Genomic DNA, 24,032 nt, shown 5'->3' with positions numbered 1-24,032 from the left:
ATATTCTCCTTTCCAATTTTGGCCTTAAAATCGCTTAGAATAATTTTAATGTTATGGGCAGGACAACGGTTGTATGTTTCTTCTAAGCGCTCGTAGAATATATCTTTGGTCTGTTCGTTCTTGTCTTCGGAGTAAAAATTTTGTGTTTATCCGTATTATAGCAAGTCTTTCATTGACGGGAGTGAAGCTGTGTCATGGCAGCTATAATACAGTGTGTCACCTTTAGGTGTTGTTGTGACGCCTTTCCCAATCCATCGAATTTCCTGTATGGCAGTAATGTCGGCCTTGTACTTTTCAAGTACATCTGCCAATGCGTAAACTGGATCTTCTCTATAAAGATTGCGAACATTTCAGGTACAGTTTCGCAAATCATGGTCCTTAAAACGTTTGCGGGGGTCGTCAACTTTAGAGGGGTTTGCTTTTCTTTTCTTTCGTTTTTTCATAGTAGGCTGTTTTTTCTAGAGGAGGGTTACTATCCCGACGCCCAAACCCAAGTTTTTAACGTTCTGTGGCCTCAATAATCACCAGAAATGGCTGAAATTTGGTATTTCGTCTTCGTTGGGGGTATACAATCTGTCCAGGTCCACTCCTTAGTATAGCCCCCATAGAACGGTACCTCCCTATTTCCGGTATTTTGTGGGCACAATATTCCACCGAAATGGATGAAATTTGGTATTTGGTTTTCATTTGGGATAGTAAACGTTTCATATGCATTTGTCGGTACAGGTCCACGCCTTAGTATAGCCCCCATAGAACGGCACCTCCCGATTTTCTGTATTTGAAGGTTGTGGCCTCATGGATGAAATTTGGTATTTGGTCTTCCATGGGGTTATAAAATATTCCAGAAGAGAATTATCTGTGTATGTCCGCGGGTTCCTATATCCCCCCATAGAAGAGTACCTCTTAATTTTCGGTATTTTGAAGGTTTTACCGAAATATAGGAAGTTTGGTATTTAGTCTTCTTTAAGTATAAACATTTTCCGCCAGAAATTTGTAGCTGTAGATCAACGTTTTCATATTGCCCCCATGGAACGGTACCTCCCGAATTTCGGTATTTTGAAGGTTAGCCACATTGTTTTACGGAGATTTGTGAAATGTTGTATTTAGTCTTCTTCATAAACGAAAAGAAACTAATTATTCCATCTTACTTTAATCTAACTCATGGTGGAGGGTATAACAAGTTCGGCCTGGCCGAACTTAACGCCGTTCTTACTTGTTTAATGTTAAAACCTCATTATCCCATCGAAATGGCTGTAATGTGATATTTAGTTTTCGCTTGGGCTTTAAAACCTTTTTCCTGAAATTTGTTGTATCATGTCAATCTTTTGATATAGCGCCAATTTGAACGATAGTCTGCGAGTTTTAGAATTTTTATTGTTTTATCAGCATTATCCAACCGAAATAGCTGATATTTGGTATTAGTCTTCATTTGGGCTATAAAACTTTTCTTCAGAAATTTGTTAAGGTCTTAAATTATGCATCCGAAATAGCTTCATTTTGGTATAAAGCCTTCTTTATGGGATTAAAACATTTCCGCAGAGAATGGTAGTTACAGGTCCACGTTTTGATATAACCACCATAAAACGATACCTGCCGAATTTCGGTATTTGAAGGTTTCATGCGTATATCTGCACAAAATTTTCGGAGGAAGTCCACGGTTTGGTATAGCCAACGAGTAGGTTCACGGTTTGGTATAGCCAAAGATACCGCCCGATTTTCGGCTGAAATCTGGTTCTGGTTTTGTGGTGGATGCTATAAAAAGTTCAGCTAGGCCATTTACACATGTTTTGGTTGAGGGCATTTCAATTAAAGAAGACCTTCTGAGGTGTGATTTGGTTCCAATTGTGTTACCAAAACTGATTTTTTGCTCAGATTCTTTTTAAAATGTTCATGGGTTGTTGCGGTTACGTTGGATGAATAATAAAAAGAAAAACATCTGATTTCCGATTAAATGGTAGTAACAGGTCGAAGGAAGTTCACGGTTTGGTATAGACAACGAGTATGTTCACGGTTTGGTATAGCCAAAGATACTGCCCGATTTTCGGCTGAAATCTGGTTGCAATATATTTTATGGTGGATGCTTTAAAAATTTCAACTAGGCCATTTTCACATGTTTTGGTTGAGGGCATTTCAAAAAAAGAAGACCTTGTGAGCTGCCATTTGGTTCCATTTGCGTTACCAAAACTGATTTTTTTTTCAGATTCTTTTTAAAATGTTCATGGGGTTGTTGCGGTTTCGTTTGATGAATAATAAAAACAAAAAACATCTGATTTCCGATTGAAAAGGAATTCAAGGAATGCAGCTGGAATTTGCGTAACAAAACTGTAAACAAAACATAAATACTGCGCATGACTCTCTCTCACTGCAAGGATATCTGAAGAGAGCTACAATGCAATTGTCTCTGTATTTTTCCGACTCTCTCCTCTCATTGTCGTTGTGATTTCAAACTCACCACTTTCGTCACTTGTGCAGCAATGTCAAATACCAATTGCACACCACTAAGTGTTCGGATGTTTGTATAACGGTACGTGTGAGGTGTTCGTATAAACATAATGGACTTTACAACATTACCGTTATTCAAGAAATGAACTTTGCAAAGGGTTGTTTCTTGGCGACAGTGTGTTCAGCAAGTCCTTTAGTCTTTGTTCGGCCGGTAACAGTTATAGACGCATTGGCGCGTTCTCGTACGTTTTCGGTTGTGTACATGAATGATACTCATCATTAATTTGTGGAGAATTAGAAAATAATGAAAAAAAAAACACCAATAATAACAAAAACAACAACACAAAGAATAAATAAACCAAGAAAACAACAAAGTGTCATATGAAGGTTCATTTGTCGGTCGGCCGCTTGTCTTTAAAGTGTTACTAACGGTAAAATAAAACTAATTGTAATTTAAAACTTTTAGTTAAGGGTTGTTAGTCACAGCAAATGGACGGTGGTAATGGATGATAAATCGGCAAGAATCGAATAATTAAATTGTTAAAATTTGAAATTGTGAAATAGAATTAAATTAAAATCATTAAAAAAATTAAATTTAAATACTAAAACTAAAATGCAGTGAAAAATGTCGAATGTGAAATCCAGTTTCAATGTAAATTAATTAATAATTCAGTCGGCCGGTATCAACCTGCTTACATAGAAGAAATCTACCTTTATAAATTAACTAGCTGTGTAATTGTATTTGTGTCTGTGTGTTCGTTCGTGTGTCTCTCTGTGTGTGTTCATATTAATATCCATATGTAAATTCAAAACAATTTAAGTTGCCACAAAAGTTCTTTTCCTGGACTTAACAGTCATCAACACAGCCTTGGTAATGTCGTGAAACAGCCAGTCTTGTATGACAACATAACAGCCACAGTCAGTCACCACTAAAAGGAGCACGGGCAGCAGCTACGGCACCACCACCAGTTCCTCCACCACAATAATAAACAAACCAACAACAAGAACAACAACAAAAACACGGTAATGACAATAATAACAATAACAAAAAAACAACAACATAAATAACACACGTAAGCATTGCTGTTGTTGTGTTCTTAATGGGGTTTTGTTCGTAAAAAATAGGGAAGAATAAAAACTCATTGTTGTTTTTTGTGTGTTTTCTTATTATTATGCGCGCACCGCCCCCCATCCCCCACCTGGGTGTGGAGATGTATGTGTTGGCAAAAATAACCAAAGAAAAAAGTAAAAAAAAAATCAATGGATTTTAAAAGACTACAAGTACGAATGGTTTATACTAAGTGGAGCCGACTTTATTGTTAGCTACAATATTTCAAGGTTCAGCTTTTTATACGGAAGTGAGGATTCAAAACAATAAAGAATAGATACAGTTTTGAATTTGTTATATGGAAATATTGTGTAGTGACTGATTTGTGGCCTCGCAGAGCTTGATTTTATTGACCAAAGTCAAAATTTCCAACGTTTCTTAAAATATTGATGTCAACTATTAGAGCGAAATTATAATTGTTCCACAAACATCCAGAAGGGACGTGGGAGACTTCTATCAATGAGTGCACCCCGATTTATATTAGCTCAATGATGTGGGACCGAGTCCGAACGGCGTGTCATACGACACCATTTGCAGAGAATTTTATATGGCCGAAATAATCAGAAAATGTGGACAACATTACTGAGGGGCATTTTGCCGCCGCACAGTGGTCGAAATCACTGATCTAGCGGCGCGAAATTAATAATTTGGAAACGAATGGAGATATCTTTCTGAAATTTTGCACAAACTCAGTCTGTGTCCGTGGGTAATAATGGACTAAATATAAACAACACAGGCTAATATTTTGGTATAGCCCCCATATAACGGTACCTCCTGAAATTCGGTATTTTGAGGATTTAAGCCACCGTTTCCTTCCAAATTAGTTGTAGTTTGGTACTTAAGGTTTCTAGTGGTCACTAAACTGTTCCACCAAAAATGGTGGACATAGGTCCACGTTTGGGTATAGGCCCCTTTTTAGGTACCTCCCGATTTTCAGTAGTTTGGGGGTTCAAAGCTACATTTTCCGACCAAATTAGGTGTAATTTGGTATTTAAGGTTCCCAGTGGACACAAACATTCTCCACCAAAAATTATGGACGTAAGTCTACGTTTTGATATTGCCCCCATATAACGGCACCTCCAAATATTCGGTATTTTGAGGATTTTGTCCACATTTTCAGATCAAATAAGCTGAAATTTGGTATAGAAGGCTCTTGTTGGTTATACATCTTCTCCACCAAAAATTGTGAACATAGGTCTACGTTTTGATATAGCCCACATATAACTGTACCGCCAGATTTTGGGTATTTTGGAGATTTAAACTATTTTTTCAGACCATTTATTAGCAAAATTTGCAGCTATTTGCAGCTAAATTGTGGTTATTCGGAATCTAGGAAGTCCAATTTAATTAGTAAAAAAAAATTGGACTGAACCTCAGTGGACCTTGGTAGTTACATTCCATTCAACAAAAGTATATTGCACTAAAAACATAAAATAATAATAATTTTTGAAAATTTATTGCTACATAACTATGTAACTTCAGGCCCCAAACATTTTTTTAAATTTAACTTACACCCTCCCCTATCAATAAAAATAAACTTTGTTTAGTTTTATTAAGAATTTATTAAACAATTAAACAAATATAAAATCAGGTTTTTAGCAACAATTTTGGTAAAATCTGACGCATCAAAATTTCTTGCACTTGACAGTAAATAACTGAGTGAATATTTACAACATCAAAAAAGTGAAAACAAAATTTTAGTCAGCAGAGTGTCTGTAATCGATACAATGGAAAACATTTCGCTATTTTATACTTTGATTTTTTGACTTTCGCGCCGCTAGATCAATGGTTTCGACCAGTGTGCGCCGTTGAAAATTTGATGTTGCTTGGCCTGAGAATCGGACCGCAGACCATCTGAGTGCAAGGCGGTTGTGCATTAAGGTTATGACTTTTTTACAACCTCATATCCCTGTATCATATTTTGATGAGTTTTTACCTACGATTAGATAAAATCTTAATTATAAGGTGATTAGATAAAAAAGCTCACACACAAAGTAATTTAAAAAATTTTCTATTTGAGCCATAAACAGACAAATAACCGAAATTAAGCTTTGGAGCCACACGACATAACCGAAATGGTATAACCTTTTGTTTCTTGTTAAATTTATCATCATATATCATTTTATATTTTATTTCATATATCATAAAAATTAAAAGCGATCTTTTTCAATATTTATATGGAATAAAAGATATTATAGTCAATAATAACCCAGCGAAAAGTTTGCCTCCAAAGAGGCAGTTAAATGATATGTACAAGTGATTTGGAAGTGCATTAAATTATGCATTTTCACTCATGATTTTTACAAGGGAGTGACCCCGGAAAGAGGCACTCCATTGCACCGCATTTTAACTGACCCTTTGGCATTGCATTTTAACTGAACCTTTGGCACTGCATTTTAACTGACCCTTTGGCATTGCATTTTAACTGACCCTTTGGGGTAGAATTGGAGGCAGTCCAGAGCACGTGTTTTGAATAACAAAATAAAATGCATTTATTATTTGTGTAAAACAAAAATATTAATACCTTTATTAAATTAACACAAATTATGAAAATTCTCTATTGAATTCAATCGCAAACATGTGTGTTTCCTCCGCTCTTCATTTAATCCAAGCTTAAGTACTTTTGCTTCATCTGCTAAATGGGTTTGATATTGTCTTCCCATCACCAGTTAAGATTTCGACATGTACTCCAACAGCACTCCATTGGGAAATTTTCTTCTCGTGAGTTACCGGAAAAATGTTCACAAATTAAATATTATTATTTAAAACTAGTGGACCCTGCGAACTTCGTCTCGCTATTAAGGAATAAAATTTCATACAAAAAATAAATTTTCGATTTTTCCAATTTTCCGACTTTTCCAGAGAGATTTTCCAAAATTTTCTTCCGTAAAGACCTTCTCCTCGAAAATACGAATAACTGACAAAAAATCTTACAGAAATCGGCCTAGCCGTTCTCATTTTATGAATTACTATACATTTTTTACACCATTTTTATATATATAGATAATATTTAGTTTGTATTAACAAATGTTTGGAAATGTTAACACGATTATCTCTTTTTGGAAATGTATTCCGCTGCCTGTACAAACTGATTTATGTACAGGTAGGGATCTCTAACAACTGCTAATAAAATGTAGTGAACGGAGTGCCTTTTTCACGACTCCGTTTGCACTGCATCCGTATGCTGTTAAATTGTGAGGAATTGGAGTGCCTTTTTCACGACTCCGTTGAACTGCCTCCGGATGTTGTTAAAATGTGACAAATGGATGTGATTCTTTGGATTGCATCCAAATGCGGTTAAAATGTGAGGAATGGAGTGCCTTTTTCACGACTCCGTTTGAACTGCATAAAAACATGCCGTGAAAGAACTAGTCTACATTGCACTACTTCCAATTTATTTTGCTGGGAAGTAAAAGGTCATTCATTCGTGAAACAGATAATAAATTTGTGATTTTTTTCAAAGTGGTTTGTGCGTGACCTTTTTTAATACTTAAATATAATAAACGTTATTTTAATCATTAATAGGAAAAATGTCATTCATTCCCGCAGCAGAAAATCATTTTTGAGAAATAAAGATCAAAAAGCCATAACCCTAGTCTGCATGCCACTGCACCACGGTGGCACCCATTAGAGCGAAATTATATCAATGTATTTATTATTGTGGGTGTGGCGAACTATTTTAGGGTATTTTAGGCAAAGTTGTGGAAAAAATAGTTCTAAAAGAAACAAATCACAAGTAAGAAAGCTGCCCTGACGGAGATATACCCTCAGCCACTGACAAAAAAAAAAACAAACACAATAATTATGCCGTATATAAAATATATTGATTTTGTATCACGAGTTTGCTTTAAAATATGTATGTACCGTAATGTGGGGCTATACCACATCATTGACATATGTATACCCAAATTTTTTAGTAACCGAACTTCTTCAAAAAGGACTCGATTAAATTACGTTATATCAGACAAGAAAAGGGTATGGAAAAATTATGTAATGAGATTATTTAATGATGAAGGAAGAACCCCATATGAAGAAATACAAATCAATCTGACTGGGACACAGATAACTAAGAACGAGGTAGAATACGCACTCAACGCTCTTAAGGAGAATAAAGCATCAGGCCCTGACGAAATTCCCTCAGAGGTACTGAAATTGATAGATGGAGATAATATAAACCTACTCGTAAAACTCTTTAATCACGTATATGATACTGGAAAATACCCGTTAGACTGGCTTAAATCAAGGTTCATTACTATACCAAAAAAGAACAACGCCAAAAGATACGAAGAATTTAGGCTTATAAGCATTATGAGTCATGCATTAAAAATATTCCTGCGCGTAATACATAGACGTATATACTCTAAGTGTGAACTGTCAATGGGAGCCACTCAGTTCGGTTTTAAGGAAGGAATGGGAACTAGGGAAGCTCTACTAAGCATTCAAATATTAATACAGAAGTGCCGAGATGTACATAAAGATGTATATATGTGTTTCATTGACTATGAAAAAGCCTTTGATACCGTCCTTCATGATAAGCTAATGCACATCCTCACAACGATTGGAATAGATGATAAAGAAATACGATGTATAAAAAACCTATACTGGAATCAAACGGTATATGTTGACATTGATGGTGAATTGACTGAGGAATTTTCAATTTCAAAGGGCGTCCGACAAGGTTGCATACTCTCTCCGCTACTATTTAATATATATTCCCAGATGATATTTATGGAAGCCATCGAATCGGAGAAAATTGGCATAAGCATATACGGAACACTTATTAATAACATACGATATGCAGACGATACAACACTATTAGCTGGTAGCATATCTGGACTTCAGAATCCAATCTTACAATCTTACACATGTAAGTGAAACGTATGGACTTAAAATCAACACTAGGAAGACTAAATACATGGTAATAAGTCGAAATAACTTACCTAGCAACTTCAATTTAAAGATTAACAACTCCGAAATTGAAAAAGTCAAAACCTTTAAATATCAGGGAATCAGTATAAACGACAAATGGAATATATCCAATGAAATAAAGTGCCGTATAGAGATGGCTAGAGACGCCTTCTATAAATACTACAAAGTACTAACGAGTCACGACATTGGTATCCAAACAAAACGCAGATTTATAAAATGTTACGTGTGGTCTGTTCTTTTATATGGCGCAGAAACTTGGACGCTAAAAACAAGCGACATGAAAAGACTCGAATCCTTTGAGCTATGGATATACCGAAAAGTTCTAAAAATACGGTGGACAGACCGAATGAATAATAACGAAGTTCTTAGGAAAATGAATGCGAATAGGGAGCTAATAAGAACTATCAAAAGCCGAAAAGTGTCATATCTGGGACACATCATGAGAAATAACAAATACAAAATACTGCAAAACATTATCAAAGGAGTGATTGAAGGAAGACGAACCAGGGGCAGAAAAGAACTCTCCTGGCTGAAAAATATCCAAACCTGGACCGGACTCCAAGACGAAAGAAGCCTTCTAAATGCTGCGAGAAATAGATATCTTCAATTAATATGAAATGTTCTAAAATATTCACTTTATCACTTAAAATTGTAAAAATATTGTATAATCGCATATATCCGAACATCGGATGTGCAAATAAAGAAGAAGAAGAAATTACGTTAAACAATAGCCATTTTAGTATGGGCCGGCAGGGTTTTGGAGCGGTTGGGCCTTTATCTCAGGAAGTATTTACTTACACCGGAAAAAATTGTACCGTTGTAAATGAGGCCGCTGGAACAACCTACTGAAAAATGGATAGCAACGATGCGAGAGGAGCTCCTAAACTTCACTTTATCCGAATTTTGTGTGTGATGTGCCCGAAGGAGTGGACAGATATAGTTTATATTCTAACCTAATACATGACTGGATAAAATAATACAATGTGCCTAGGGTTTTGGATTTTCCCGGTTTTTATCATTCCCGGGAAACGGGAATCATAAAATCGCCATTCCCGGGAATCCGGGATTTCCCGGGAAATTTTAAAATACGAGAGTGGATCAATATTGCTGTGATTTTTTTATCTTCCCATAGTAACTTATATGAAATACAATATTTTCAGAGAGTTGCGGGCTCAAAAATGGATTACACGTTTTCGCTCTATCTATTAAAAACGAAAAACTGTGGAAAAATGCACCATGTTGCCCGGATTTTGCCCACACTGACCATTTCCATTATTCAAAGCTCAAACAATGAAGTTATTGATCAGAAATTACAATTTTATGGACCTCGAAAGAAAAGAAGCAAACACAATACTTCTGCCGTTTCTAGGGGCTTTTTGAATTTTTGAGCCAATTTCTTAGGAAGTATGGATTCGCCCAGAAAAAATTGCACTGTTTTAACAAACATTAAAAAGAGAGTGTGGGAGATTTCTCCCTTCGACTTATATCTTACGTACTACGAGTACCCAATGTAGTTGGTACCGGAGGGCATTTTTGAGGTTTTGGGCCTTCAAATCAGGAAGAGTGGACTTGCCTCCCAAAAAATTTGCGCCGTAGTAACAGGGCCTTCAAATAGAATTTTTTGGAAAGAATTTCAAAACTATTCGAGATGAGCTGTTAAACTGCCCTTTTCCTAAATTTAGTGTTGGAGGTACCCGAAGGGCGGGACCGACATAGTCAATATTCCAAACTGATATATGAGTAGATGAAGTAATACGATGTGCAAAGTTTGAACCAATCAGAAACTTCCTGCGGGAGTTATCTTCCCAATTTTCCATTTTAGTTGTTGCCGTCAGGTTTTAGTGCGGCTTTTAAGACATTATCTCAGGGAAGTATGGACCGAACCGTATTAAAGGGGGCCTTAAATACAAACTGCTGAAAAAATTCAAATCGATCCGAGAGGAGCACTTAAACTTCACTTTTTCCGAATTTTGTGTGGAACCCGTTCTATGCGTGGAAATAATATTACCATATGCAAAATTATGACCGATTCGGTTACTCCCTTCCAGAGTTGTCGTGCACACTATTTTAGTGATAATTGTTGAACTTTTGTGGGGAAGGTACCGGAAGTAGTGGACCACCGATATGATCCATCTTCGAACTTAAATCAAGTTTGGAAATAATCTCGAATGCCAAATTTTTGAACTGATCGGTGGCTTCGTTCAAGAGTTATCGTGCGCAACAGCCAGCTAGCCGGACCCTCTTTAGCCCAATGACTGAGGGCATAAAAATGGGACTTTAAAATAGAAAATATTCTTTCGCACTTAAATAGACCAAAATCCGTCGTTATAGTCCATGTTTTTGATGCGGCTCTTTTTATTTTTTCCCTGAAACACTTTTGTAGATTAAAGTTATTTCCAAATCATTTGTAATTTATTGATTCTGTAAAATCTAATCGAATTCTGATTCTATGGTATAGTTTATTCATTCAATATTGGTTATGATAAATGTAAAAATATATTTTTCCCGATTTCCCGGGAAATATGATTTTGTTTCCCGGGAAAATCCCGTAACCAAAAAACCGAGAATTCCCGGGAATTCCCGGTGCGGGATTTCCCTACCCAAAACCCTAAATGTGCCAAGCCTGCATCAATCAGAAACTCCCTGCGAAAATTATCTTGCGAATTCACCATTTTGGTTGGTGCCGTCAGGGTTTCTTGGAGCTTTTAGGCCAATACCTCAGGAAGTATAGACTTGCACAAGAAAAGATTGTACCGTCGTAAAGGGAGCCGCAAGGAAAACTTACTGAAAAAAACTTTCAAAACTATCCGAGAGGTACTCTTAAATTTCACTTTACCCGAAATTTGTATGGGAGGTACCTGAAGGAGTGGACCTATATGGCCCATCTTCGAACTTAAACTAAGTTCGGACAAAATATTACGGTACTCAAAATTTTGTTCGAATCGGTTGATCCGTTCGAGAGTTATCGTGCTCACCAGGCAGACTGACGGACGAAACGCATTTCGCCAAACGCATACTTGGGGTCTAAAACCATTATTTCGATGAGGCACATTTTTGGTCGTATCAAAGTGTATATGAGGAAAAGTCAAAATTTTTTAGTTTCCATGAAGCCAAGGTTTGCACTATTATAATAGTTTAGTTTAGTTTAGTTTACCAGTAACTATGACTATTGCTGGATTAATTTAGATGTTTTTGTACAAAGCTCAAAAATTTAGCAAAAAAATTTAATTTACGTGGTAGTTACGACCGCGTAAAGGAAAAAACATAGGTGAAAACACGTCGAAGCTAAACAGGTATTTTACATTGCTATTCGATTTCTGATTAAACCATTCAAATGACGGACATCTGTCCAAAGTAAAAGTAGGAGAATACAAAATGAAAATTACACTTCTAATGTATCACTTTCCGAAATTTCCACTGCATCCACCTTTTATGGATGCTGACATTTTGAAGCCGGATTTCAGGTGTTTTTTGTATTTTTTATGTAACTGGGACGCGCATTCGGATATTTCGAAAAACCAATTATAGGATTAAAGAACTCGCGATTTCGCATAATCTGATATGTATATTGAGTATGTAGCCCACACAGCAGCAGAGTAATCTACTGCCAAAGGCCAAAATTTAGTACGATATTTTTTCTAAAAAACCTATTTTTTGGGTACAGTATTTACAATATCGTTTTAAGTGTGCTGGTACCCCGCGATATTTTAGTCTTTCGACGATCCGGATCATATGAATCACAGATAGTAAAAATCCATCTACTAGAACGGCGGAAATGGCTACTGCAAAAATTGAAAAATTGCGAAAAATGTTTTTCAAAATATCGCTGACTAATTCGCGTTTTATGTGGATCGTTTCCATTTCAATGAAGATAGTGAATCACTCACTCGCGTTTGTGCGAAAACAGCGGTTTGAAAAATTTAGTGGCATGGGAGCTGTATCCGATTTATCCAAAAAATACTGTGTGATGCTACATTCACGGTTCTTGATGGATTTTATTGAAATATTTTTAGATCGATGTATTTTTTCACGATTGATAGTGAAATCGGATGCGCATAAAAAGTGTATGCACTTTGTGCAAAATATAAGCGTTATACAGTTTGTTGCACACTAAACTGCAGACAATGCTACATCTTAGCGGCCAAAGTAAATCCTGGCAAATGTGTACAAATTAAAAGAGAAGAATTCGCTGTATTGGTAAACCGCATGCGCATCAAGTGATTTTGAGGATTTCGCGATTTACACGCATTTCAAAATGAACATTACCCGATACAATTTTATTTCAAGATTATACCCCATTTAAAGGAACCCAACTTTTATTTGAAAGATATCCATATCTTCTGCTAGATGTTAGCGTGTTTTCGAGAAGTGATTAGAATAAAAAATGTGATTTATTGCGTGAAATTTAACTTAAATAGAAAAAAAAACTCCGACCTATTTTTCTTAAATTTTGTTTAACTAACTCACAAAATAAATTTTAATAAATATTTTCTCTTACAAACATTTTATAAAATTCCTCAACATATTTTTTGTTTTTTGCTATAATATGCAAACTGCTAAACGGATTTGTATAGTTTTGGTTTCATTTGAATCTTCGCGATGTTTAGATTACGTACATATTTTTTATATATTTTTCAGATGCATAAACAGCTTGAATTTTAACAAGTTGTAAACTACCAATTGTTTTGAATGCTTTCCTAATTTCCGCGAAAATTTACAACTTTTTCACTAAAGTTATGGGACCTCAGTAAACATATAGTATGCAGGGAGCCCCTAATTAAGAGAGTATCTCAATATAGTGATTAGAGTCTTTTAAAGATTTTTTTCTTTTTATCAGAATTGAAACCGCCATAGCTTTTGCGCGCAACAACCAAAAGTAGTATCTCGAACAGATTTAAGAATGGGATTTTTTTTTCCCAATCTATGTACCAAAAATCTTTCATGTACCTTAAAAAATTTTTTTTGAATTTTTTTCGATGAAAAACTAAAAATTTTTGTCTTTTCCTCATATACCCTTTCTAGCCTAAGAGCTGAGGGTATAAAAAGTGACATTGAGAAAACTATCTGTAGTGCGATTCTCTAACACATTTTTTGAGTTAACGATAAATATCGGTAAAATTAAAATGCTTATGAATTCGGTAATTAAAGATATTTTTCGGAAAGATAGCGACCAAAAGAAAGTAGTCGTAAAGTTCTACCGATAGCAACAGTGTTGTCGACTTTTCATTTCAACTTTTTATTCTTAATTCTGCGTTTTAATTTTACCGACATTTGTCGGTAACTCAAAAAGTGAGTTAGAGAATCGCACTACTGAGATAAAGTTCAAATTTTTTTCCGCAAACAAAAATTTCAAAATTTTTCTTAAGCCTAAATGTTTTAGATTTTGTGAAAGAGGTACCGGAAGAAGTGGACCGACATAGCGCATCTTCGAATTTGACGTAAATTTGGAAGAATGATTACGAAGTGCAATGATTGGACCAAATCGAGGACTCCCTTTAAGAGCGATAGTAGGTGGCGGTAGTTTTTTTAGGGTAATTATCTCAGCCAGTATGTACTTACCCCCGATTAAAATTATACTATCGTAAAAAGCGCTATAAACATTTTAAATCGATCATAGACATGTTCCTAAATTGCACATTCTATGTAACCGTCAGAGTTACATAGAGCTTCTATGATATTATCTCGGGAATTATGGATTTGGCCCCGTAAAATCCACCGCGAGCACAACCTGATGCAAAAAATTGATACCAATGTGAAAAATATCATGTTTTGAACGTTTTGTTGTTTTATCAGCTATTTAATAAAAAATAGAAAAAAAAGTCTGCACAGTGGGCTTGGATGCAATTTTCGATTTAATATTTAAAATCAATTTTAACAATGATTGTACTCTTCGATTTTCTTGTATTTTTTTGTATTAAACTATTATATTATATTAAACTACAATTATAAAAATTATAAGTCCTATTTGGTAGTGGGATTCGAGTTGCTAATCCATTTTCAAAATCGAAAAATTATTCAGTTTTTAAAATGTTAAAGATTAATTCCAAAATAAAACAAAATTAATAAAATTGTTAAAAAAATATATATTTTTTTGGTAAAATAAGAACTTTTTCACACTGGTATAAAGGAAAAATTGTATTGACCAATTTTAAAAAATTAAAAAAAAAAATAGTAATCATTCGAATCCCACTATCAATAGGGCTTACAAGTTTTGCAATTAATACTAAAAAGTCAAATGAATACAAAAAAGCCAAAAAAACGAAGAGTACAACCATTGTTAAAAATTGATTTTAAATATTAAATCGCGAAAATTGCATCCAAACACACTGTCCATTTTTTTCTATTTTTTATTAAATATCTGATAAAACAGCAAAACATGCAAAAAAGATTTTTTTCAAATTGGACCAATATTAAGGAAGTTATGAGTATTTCTTTGCATATAGTTTTTATAGAATTCGACTTTTTCAAGGCGCGAATCAAAAACCTCATTTTAAAAAAGTGTCCGATTTCACTCAGAAATCCCCATATGTATATTAAAACAGAATACTTTTTTGTTGCGGAAGTCTACACTTTCCTTTTGCGGAAAGTAGAGTTTTCTCAAAATACAAGTTCCGAATTCTTCTCTAGGAGAAGGAAAAAAAATAAACACGTAAATTGAATCATGTCTCTGATACTTTAAAAACATCGGAAATCGGGCGGGGTCTATATCAAAACGTAGATAATGTAGTGCGATTCACAAACTCATTTTTGAGTTACCGACAAAAATCGTTAAAATTAAAACACAAAATTATGAATGAAAAGTTCAAAGAACAGTTCAGAGTTCAGAGTGCTGTCTCTTGCTATTGGCATAACTTTACGGCTCTTTTTGGTCGCAAACTAACCGTAGAACATTTTAGCTAGCTTTGTGGCCAGCTTTGTGAAATTCATTAAATGTGCATATGAGAGCAAATGTCTAATGACAGATAAGATCTACAGTTACCCAGCAAAAAAAGTCCTTCCAAAATCATGGGTTTTGTAAGGGATTTTTGGCAGCCGTAACTACTCGCAAACCCCCTTTCTTCCCCATTATTTTTACAAGGGCATGTCGCACTTAGTTTGTAGTTATTTTATGACCACTAGAATAACTAGTTATTCTGTGGCCAAGAGAAGTTGAAAAGTAAGTTGAAAAAATTCTATTTTTGGAACAGTTAATGTAGAATTTTTTTTTTTAATTTCATCACACTTCTTACTTTTACTTTACTTTATTTTATTTCGCTCGTTGTGCGAGTTGAACACACGAACCCTCTGATTTCTAGCCAAAGACTCTACATACTATGCCACGCACACGAACATTAAGGGTTGCTTAAGAACTTAAATGTGCAGTGCACATGTGCACCAAGAACTGTTATTTTTTAATTTAAAAAACTCGCGTTTCGACAGTGAGCGTTGAACATAAAACCCTAGGATTTATAGTCGGACACACACTCACTGTGCCACGGCCCTCATTACTTAGTGAGGAGCAAAGTAAGTAGGTTTGCCTTGTAATTTTTTTAAGAAGTATCCCGTTACTTTTCAGATTACTTGTAATGCGAAAAGAAGCTTGTTTACATTATTTTATAATGGGTTACGTAATGACTAATGGATCCGAATTTTTGCTGGGTATGTTTATGTCCTCGTTTGTCCACGTGGCCTATTTGAAGCAGGTGAGATTTCTCAGGGAGACTTTCGCCTAAGCAAACTCATTCAGATTTCTTTCCGATTCCTATACGATTTTCCATTGATGATTTCTTTTAGATTTCGTCTTGAATTTGGAGCGAAATGTCGGAAATAAATGCCCCTTCGTATATACTAATGTTTTTCTTCCGACTTCAGTACGAATTAAGATCGAAATATAGGAAACACATTCGCACTACAGTCACCACCGTCAGTCGGCATAGTGACTGACCCGTTACATTCTGCATATATTTAACAAGTAACAAATTTGTTAGAGTTAGTTTTGTTTTAGTTTGTTGTCGAAAATGCGAAATCGTTCAGAAATCTGTACGAAAATTCGGAATGTTCATCCAATTTTAATACGACATTATTTCCGAATGCGGAAGAAAAAAATTCCCCATCCGAATTTCCCAAGGATTTTCTTCCAATTTTGGTACAATATTTCGTTCCAAAATGATGTCAACGACTTCATACATATGTAAGGTTAACTTGGAGAACCCAAAAAAATGGAACCGGGTCAGCTAGTATACCTTTATATGGTTGAGTGTATACAAATATAAGAATACTAGCCGAACCGGTCTGCGTTGCTGGCCTTTGAAACAGTTTTATGTTACCTTTTCTTAAGTCATTAATTATATTTTCTTGCATCGCTAATTATTCGGGATCTGCAAGTGACTATAAATAAAAAATCTTCAGAAATTTTGGTGTCGATATGCAATTTTAACATACCGCCAAAGAACTGATGACATGAATTTATTTCAACTGCTGGAATAGTATAAACTGGACGTGTTTGTCTGATATCTAATGTGAATTCCTTTCTAAATACTTCAAGAATCGATGTAAAGCTTCTAGGGAATTTTTATGTGCCATCGTACATTCAAATGGATGTCCAGTGGCAACTTCTTATAATGTGTCTTATATACCTGATGAAGCCATAGCTATCGATATGTTGACTTCTAATCTAAACCCTTGCAATAAGACCAACGCTTCGTAATTCACAACATCTGGTATTTTTATTGATTTGTAACATATTTAAGAAAGTGGGAGTGGTCGGGCTAAAATATTGTTACGGAATTAGATTTAACTAATCTCCGTGTAGACGTTGTTTTATTCCCCGATACGATTTGTACCAAATAAAACAGGGTTCGTTTTAGATTACGTTTCTACAATGCTTTATTTACTTTATTACACTTATTCGGAGCTGACTGTTATAGCTAAGTACACAGCTTTACTTTACTTCTTCACTAGTCGATGTTTACCCTTCGGTATAAAATTCACAACTGCTCACTGTTTGCCCGGCAACTCAAATTTATATGCCCACATTTGTCGTTTAGAAGTATCTAGAGCATGCATCTGGCAACATCGAGAAGCCAACTAACAACAAACACACAGACGCACACTCGCACCTAGCGAACAACAACAACGCACATATACGGGATACAAACACAGAATACAGACATGACGTAATGGACAAAGTAAAGTACAACAAAAACAAATACTGGGCGATAATTGAACGATTATGGCAAAACAAATGGAAACAAAGGCACATTAGTAAGATGTAAAGAACTAGAATGATAAAGATAATTCTACATGGTAGTTGTTGTTGCTTAAATAAAATAACTGCGTAATAAAACGTTACGTTACAATTCAAATTTTTAAATTAACGGAAATTAAACTAAATTAACTTAAACCTATCAGTTACATTCGTAACATTGCCTCCCGCTTAAGCCTGTTCGTCCCGAATAGGCACAGTCCCCTCTCTGTGGTATGGGCATTGGTAACACACTGCCTCCCGCTTAAGCCTGTTCCTCATGACCTGGCACAGTTCTCGTTCCATAGCGGGCCAACCGTTCTAGATGTACCACCTTCATCTTTGATCTAGGGCTGTCGCTCTTCTGTATGCGATACACGACGTCATTTATTTTCTTGACTAACTTGTAGGGGCCTTCCCAGTGCGTTTGTAATTTGGGGCATAGTCCTTTTTTCCGTTGTGGGTTGAACAATAGTACCAGTTGCCCTTCTTGGAACCCATCAGTATTTGCCGCTCGATCGTACCTCGCCTTCATGCGGTTGCTGACCATTTTTATCCGATGGCGTACTGCATCGTGGACTTCACTGAAAGAGTTTTGACTGTTTTCATCGTTATCAATTTCGGGGTTTGGTGTGGCACCGAAGATCAGGTCACCAGGCAGCTTCAATTCATTCCCGAACAAAATTTTGGCTGGGGTTCGAGATGTGGAGTCATGAATGGCCGACCTATAGGCTAGTAGGAATTTTGGAATATGCTCATCCCAGTCTCTTTGGCCGCTATCTACCACCTTTCGTAGATGCTCTTCCAGGGTGCGATTAAATCTTTCCACCATGCCATCTGATTGTGGATGCAGGGGCGTTGTCCTCGTTTTCTTGATTCCGTAGGTGTCACACATTTCTTTGAAGATCGCTGACTCAAAATTTCTTCCTTGATCGGAATGAACCTCGGATGGGACACCATAGCGACAAATCCAATTCTTGCTGAACACATCCACTATTGTCTTGGCTTCCTGGTTGGGAATGGCATAAACCTCTGGCCATTTGTTGAAGTAATCCATGACCACTAAGACATACCGGTTCCCAGAGTCGCTTATTGGAAACGGTCCAGCCACATCCATTGCGATTCTTTCAAATGGAGCTCCTGAATTATACTGTTGCATGTGGCCTCGACTCTTCCGGGTTGGACCTTTAGCTCTTATACACCTCTCACAGTTGGCAATCCAGTCTGCGATGGATTTCTGACAGCCGACCCAGTAGAACCTCTGCTTTATCTTTTCAGCAGTCTTTGTCACACCAAGGTGTCCTCCACTTGGCCCATCGTGAAACTCTGACAAGACATCTTTTATTTTGGAGTCTGGTACGACAATCAAGTTGCGGGTAGTTTTTCCATCGTCGCTCTCCCACTTACGATGTAGGCACCCATCTATTAGAAGTAGACTGTTCCACTGGGCCCAATAAGATTTTAAAAGGGGGCTTTCGGGCGCTATTTCTTTGCGACTAGGTCGTTCGCCCACTTCCATGGCAGAAATTATTTTGCCTAGGGTGCGATCTTTTCTTTGTTCCGCTGACCAATCCTCGCCGGACTCAACCTGCAGTAGCCGGACATCGACGATACTTGCTTTGCCTTCAGCCTTCGAGCAATGTCTGCATTCAATTTTGCATGGCCGACGAGACAGGGCATCAGCATTACCGTGTTTTCCACCTTTTCTGTGCTCGATACTTAGGTCATAACTCTGAAGCCTTTCGATCCAACGGGCCAATTGACCTTCCGGGTTCTTAAACTGAAGCAGCCATCGGAGAGCTGAATGATCGGTTCTTAACAAGAAATGCTGTCCATATAGGTATTTGTGATAGTGTTTGACGCTCTCCACAACTGCCAGCAGCTCTCTCCTCGTCACACAGTAATTCCTCTCTGGCTTCGACAATGTTCGGCTGTAGTACCCGATGACTTTTTCTTGGCCGTCTATTTCCTGGGAAAGGACACCACCGATCCCGTATGCACTGGCGTCCGTGTCCAACACAAACTTACCGCCCGGTACAGGGTACGCCAAAAGAGGGGCTGTGCAGAGCATGTCTTTGAGTTTTTGGAATGCCTCTTCCTGGTCGTTGCTCCACAGGAATTTCTGCCCTTTTTGAGTCAATCGGTGTAAGCTTGCGGCAATGCTGGCAAAATTGGGGACAAACCGACGGTAATAGGTGCAGAGACCCAGAAAACTTCGCAGCTCGTGGAGGTTTCGAGGCTGCGGCCAGTCTCTGACGGCTTTAATCTTCTCGCTATCCGTCGATATGCCCTCCTTCGTCACATGGTGCCCCAGGAACTTTACCTCTCGCTGGAAAAGGCTACACTTCTTCGGGTTCAGTTTCAGACCCGAAGACGATAGCTGCTGGAGTACATTCCTTAAATTCGTGAGGTGTTCGTCGAAGGTCCGTCCCATGACTATGATGTCATCCAAGTATATAAGGCACGACTTCCACTGCAGCCCTTTCAGCACCCGCTCCATCAGCCTTTCAAAGGTGGCCGGGGCGTTGCAGAGCCCGAATGGCATGACATTAAACTGCCAGAGACCGCCGTTAACGCCAAACGCTGTCTTTTCCTTATCTTTTTCGGCAATCTCTACCTGCCAGTAACCACTCTGCAGATCGAGGGTAGAGAACCATGACGTCCCGGCTAAGGTGTCTAGTGTGTCATCGATTCTTGGGAGCGGGTAGCTATCTTTCTTGGTGACATCATTTAGTTTTCTGTAATCCACACAAAATCTGGTGCTTCCATCTTTCTTCTTGACCAGAACTACTGGGGAACACCAGGGACTCGACGACGGTTCGATCACACCACTCTCCTCCATTTCGCTTATCAACTTCTGGACTTCGTCCCTTTTTGCCAGTGGAACGCTTCTTGGGGCCTGTTTTATTGGTCTTGCGTCTGCTGTGTTTATTTCATGTTTCACCACCGATGTTCTTCCTTGATGCCCTTTTGTAGACGCAAAGGTAGAGGCATGTTTCCATAATAACTGCTTGGCCTTGTTCTTCTCGGAAGGTGATAAGTTCTGTGTCCACTCTTTGATGTAACCATCGAGGTGCTTCTTTTCCGTGGCTGCTGATTTTTCGGTGTTATTTTCCAAATTGATTACAGCTTCGGCTGGTGTACATTGTCCAACGTCGTAAAATTGGCAAATTTGTTCTTGCTTATCTGACAGGTTCAAAACTCTAACTGGAATCAGTCCATCGTCGTTGCTTTTCACCAGGGCATTCGCTATTAAGATGTTACTATTTTTGTTCTCTGCTGGTTCCACCACCCACAATTTCCCGACTCCACAATCTCCATCCATTGGTACCCATATCAATGTTTCGGCACAAGGCGGTATAATCTCTGGATGTTCCGTAGTCAGACGTCTAATAGGTGTGTTTGCATCGTAGCCCATATTTAATGGAATTTCCACATTGGACCATGTCATCACACGTTCTTTCATATCCAGATTAAGACCAAAGGCAATCATAAAATCTGCGCCTATGATAACTTCGTCTACGATATCAGCCACTATAAACTCGTAGTCGACCGATTTATTGGCAATAGTAAGTCTCACGGTTATCTTTCCATGTACTGCCGCAGGCTCCCCCGTTGCTGTGCGCAGTCTGACTCCATTTAGTGGCGTTATCTTTCCTTCTGCCAGATCTGATCTGATGATTGACTTTGATGCGCCTGTATCCAAGGTCAGAATTCGCTTGTCGCCATTGATGTAACCAGTTGTTGTAAGGTTGTGGTTTTTCTGCTGTACAATCGCTATGGAGATTGTGGGGCCGTCGTCGATGGGAGCCAGTTCACGCCCCGCTGGACTGGCTCGATTTAGTTTAACGGTGACTCATTTGCACAACGTTGAACTACTCTTTTACTTTCCCTTGACGGGGGTGGTGACGATGACCTCGATCGCTTGCGCTTCGCTCTACAATCACGCGCAAAATGACCCATTTTGCCGCAATTGTGACACCTACCCCTGGCCTTAGTTGGTGCTGCCGTATAACGTTCTTCCCTTAATGCCTGCTTCAATGCTGCCACCATCTCGTTAGTAAGAGATTTGGGTTCATCGAACTCGGTATCCAGTTTGCGGACCTTGTGAGTCTGGGGATTGGTGATTATTCTTGCCGTCTCTTGCGTAAGGGCGTACGACACGGTTTCAGCAAACGACGATTTTGGTGACGCATACGTTGCACGTTTGATCTCGGGGTCACGTATACCATTCACAAATGTTTCGATTTTCATACGGTCCAACAATGGATGGTTTTCTCCTGGATACGTCATTAGCACCAAACGTTCTACCTCCGTTGCGAAGTCCTGTAAGGTCTCATTTGGCTTCTGTATTCTTCCCCTTAATTCCATTAAGTAGATGTTTTGCTTATGTTCGCCACCGTACTTACGTTCGAGAGCAGCCATTATATCCCCATAACTGTTTCTAGAAGCGGCGGGAATACTCTGTAATACGTCAGCAGCATCACCCTTCAATGCCATAAGGAGTGATACCGCCTTTTCGTTGTCGTTCCAAGAATCTCTAGCAGCCACTGTCTCGAACTGTAATTTGAACACATTGAAAGATGTAGAGCCGTCGAACACTGGAGGCTTAATTTTTAACGCGTTATGGATAACTCTCACTGGACCGCCTTTAATTTCCAGTTCCGACATTTTCTTTTCTATGCCCAGAATCTTCTCATCTTGAGCCAGAAATTTCTCGTCAACAGACAAAATCTTTTTATCCAACTCTTTCATTTGTACCTCCACGTTTTCTACTCTCTTTTCAATCACTATCGTGATATTCACGAGTTTCTCGTTAATTTTTCTAGAATTCTCTTCCAACTCCTCTTTTAAGCTTCTTGAATTTTCTTCAAACATCCTAGAATTCTCTGCCATTAAGTTTTCGGTGATTTTTCTAGAGTTCTCTTCTAACTTTTCCTCTAATTTGTCGTCGAATTTGGCAAATCTTTCCTCCAATTTTCTGGAATATTCTTCACTCTTTCTGGAATTTTCTTCCATTTTAGCATCTAATTTCTCCATCATTCTACTGGAATTTTCTTCAACCATTCTGCAATTTTCCGCTTTCATTTCCATCACAAGTCTGGAAGTTTCTTCATTCTTTCTAGACATCTCTTCTAACATCTTACTGTTGTCAGATTTCATTTCCAGCATCATCATAGCCAGCATTGATTTCAAATCGTCACCCCTGGCAGCTACCGATGAAACTTCCTCAACAGTGGATTCGCCCTTTGTCGGTAACTCGACTTCTTCCTTACCGTCGAACTCATATTCATCGATGTTCATTCCACGGCGCTCGAACTCTTCCAACAAGCGTTTTTGTAGTTCGGCCTTGTTGCCAGTAGAACACAACTCCAACTTACTTAGCTCCTTCTTCAAGTCTTCCACTCGCAGATCCTTAAACTTCATTGTAGGATGATCGTAATCTCACTGCTGACACCAATTGTTACGGAATTAGATTTAACTAATCTCCGTGTAGACGTTGTTTTATTCCCCGATACGATTTGTACCAAATAAAACAGGGTTCGTTTTAGATTACGTTTCTACAATGCTTTATTTACTTTATTACACTTATTCGGAGCTGACTGTTATAGCTAAGTACACAGCTTTACTTTACTTCTTCACTAGTCGATGTTTACCCTTCGGTATAAAATTCACAACTGCTCACTGTTTGCCCGGCAACTCAAATTTATATGCCCACATTTGTCGTTTAGAAGTATCTAGAGCATGCATCTGGCAACATCGAGAAGCCAACTAACAACAAACACACAGACGCACACTCGCACCTAGCGAACAACAACAACGCACATATACGGGATACAAACACAGAATACAGACATGACGTAATGGACAAAGTAAAGTACAACAAAAACAAATACTGGGCGATAATTGAACGATTATGGCAAAACAAATGGAAACAAAGGCACATTAGTAAGATGTAAAGAACTAGAATGATAAAGATAATTCTACATGGTAGTTGTTGTTGCTTAAATAAAATAACTGCGTAATAAAACGTTACGTTACAATTCAAATTTTTAAATTAACGGAAATTAAACTAAATTAACTTAAACCTATCAGTTACATTCGTAACATTGCCTCCCGCTTAAGCCTGTTCGTCCCGAATAGGCACAGTCCCCTCTCTGTGGTATGGGCATTGGTAACACACTGCCTCCCGCTTAAGCCTGTTCCTCATGACCTGGCACAGTTCTCGTTCCATAGCGGGCCAACCGTTCTAGATGTACCACCTTCATCTTTGATCTAGGGCTGTCGCTCTTCTGTATGCGATACACGACGTCATTTATTTTCTTGACT

At 37.7% G+C, this 24,032-nt stretch overlaps 1 protein-coding gene across 2 annotated transcripts in view; it reads left to right on the top strand.

Annotated features, from left to right (window-relative positions):
* The first annotated feature begins 2,572 nt into the window (after positions 1–2,572).
* The window catches only part of LOC141387357 (uncharacterized), a 676,195-nt gene continuing 654,735 nt past the window's right edge, over positions 2,573–24,032 (top strand). The window contains exon 1 of one of the 2 annotated variants that reach the window (XM_073956949.1): positions 2,573–2,873. The gene's annotated coding sequence lies outside the window, so the exon portion shown is untranslated. Of the gene's footprint in view, positions 3,466–24,032 lie in introns of both variants that reach the window. The other variant, XM_073956948.1, reaches the window with a different exon arrangement.

Source organism: Musca autumnalis, unplaced genomic scaffold, assembly GCF_047663935.1.
Source record: "Musca autumnalis isolate F117 unplaced genomic scaffold, ASM4766393v1 scaffold_5, whole genome shotgun sequence".
NCBI classification, from domain to species: Eukaryota; Metazoa; Arthropoda; class Insecta; order Diptera; family Muscidae; genus Musca; species Musca autumnalis.
The sequence above is the reverse complement of the archived record's forward strand: the minus strand, read 5'-3'. Positions and strand labels throughout refer to the sequence as shown.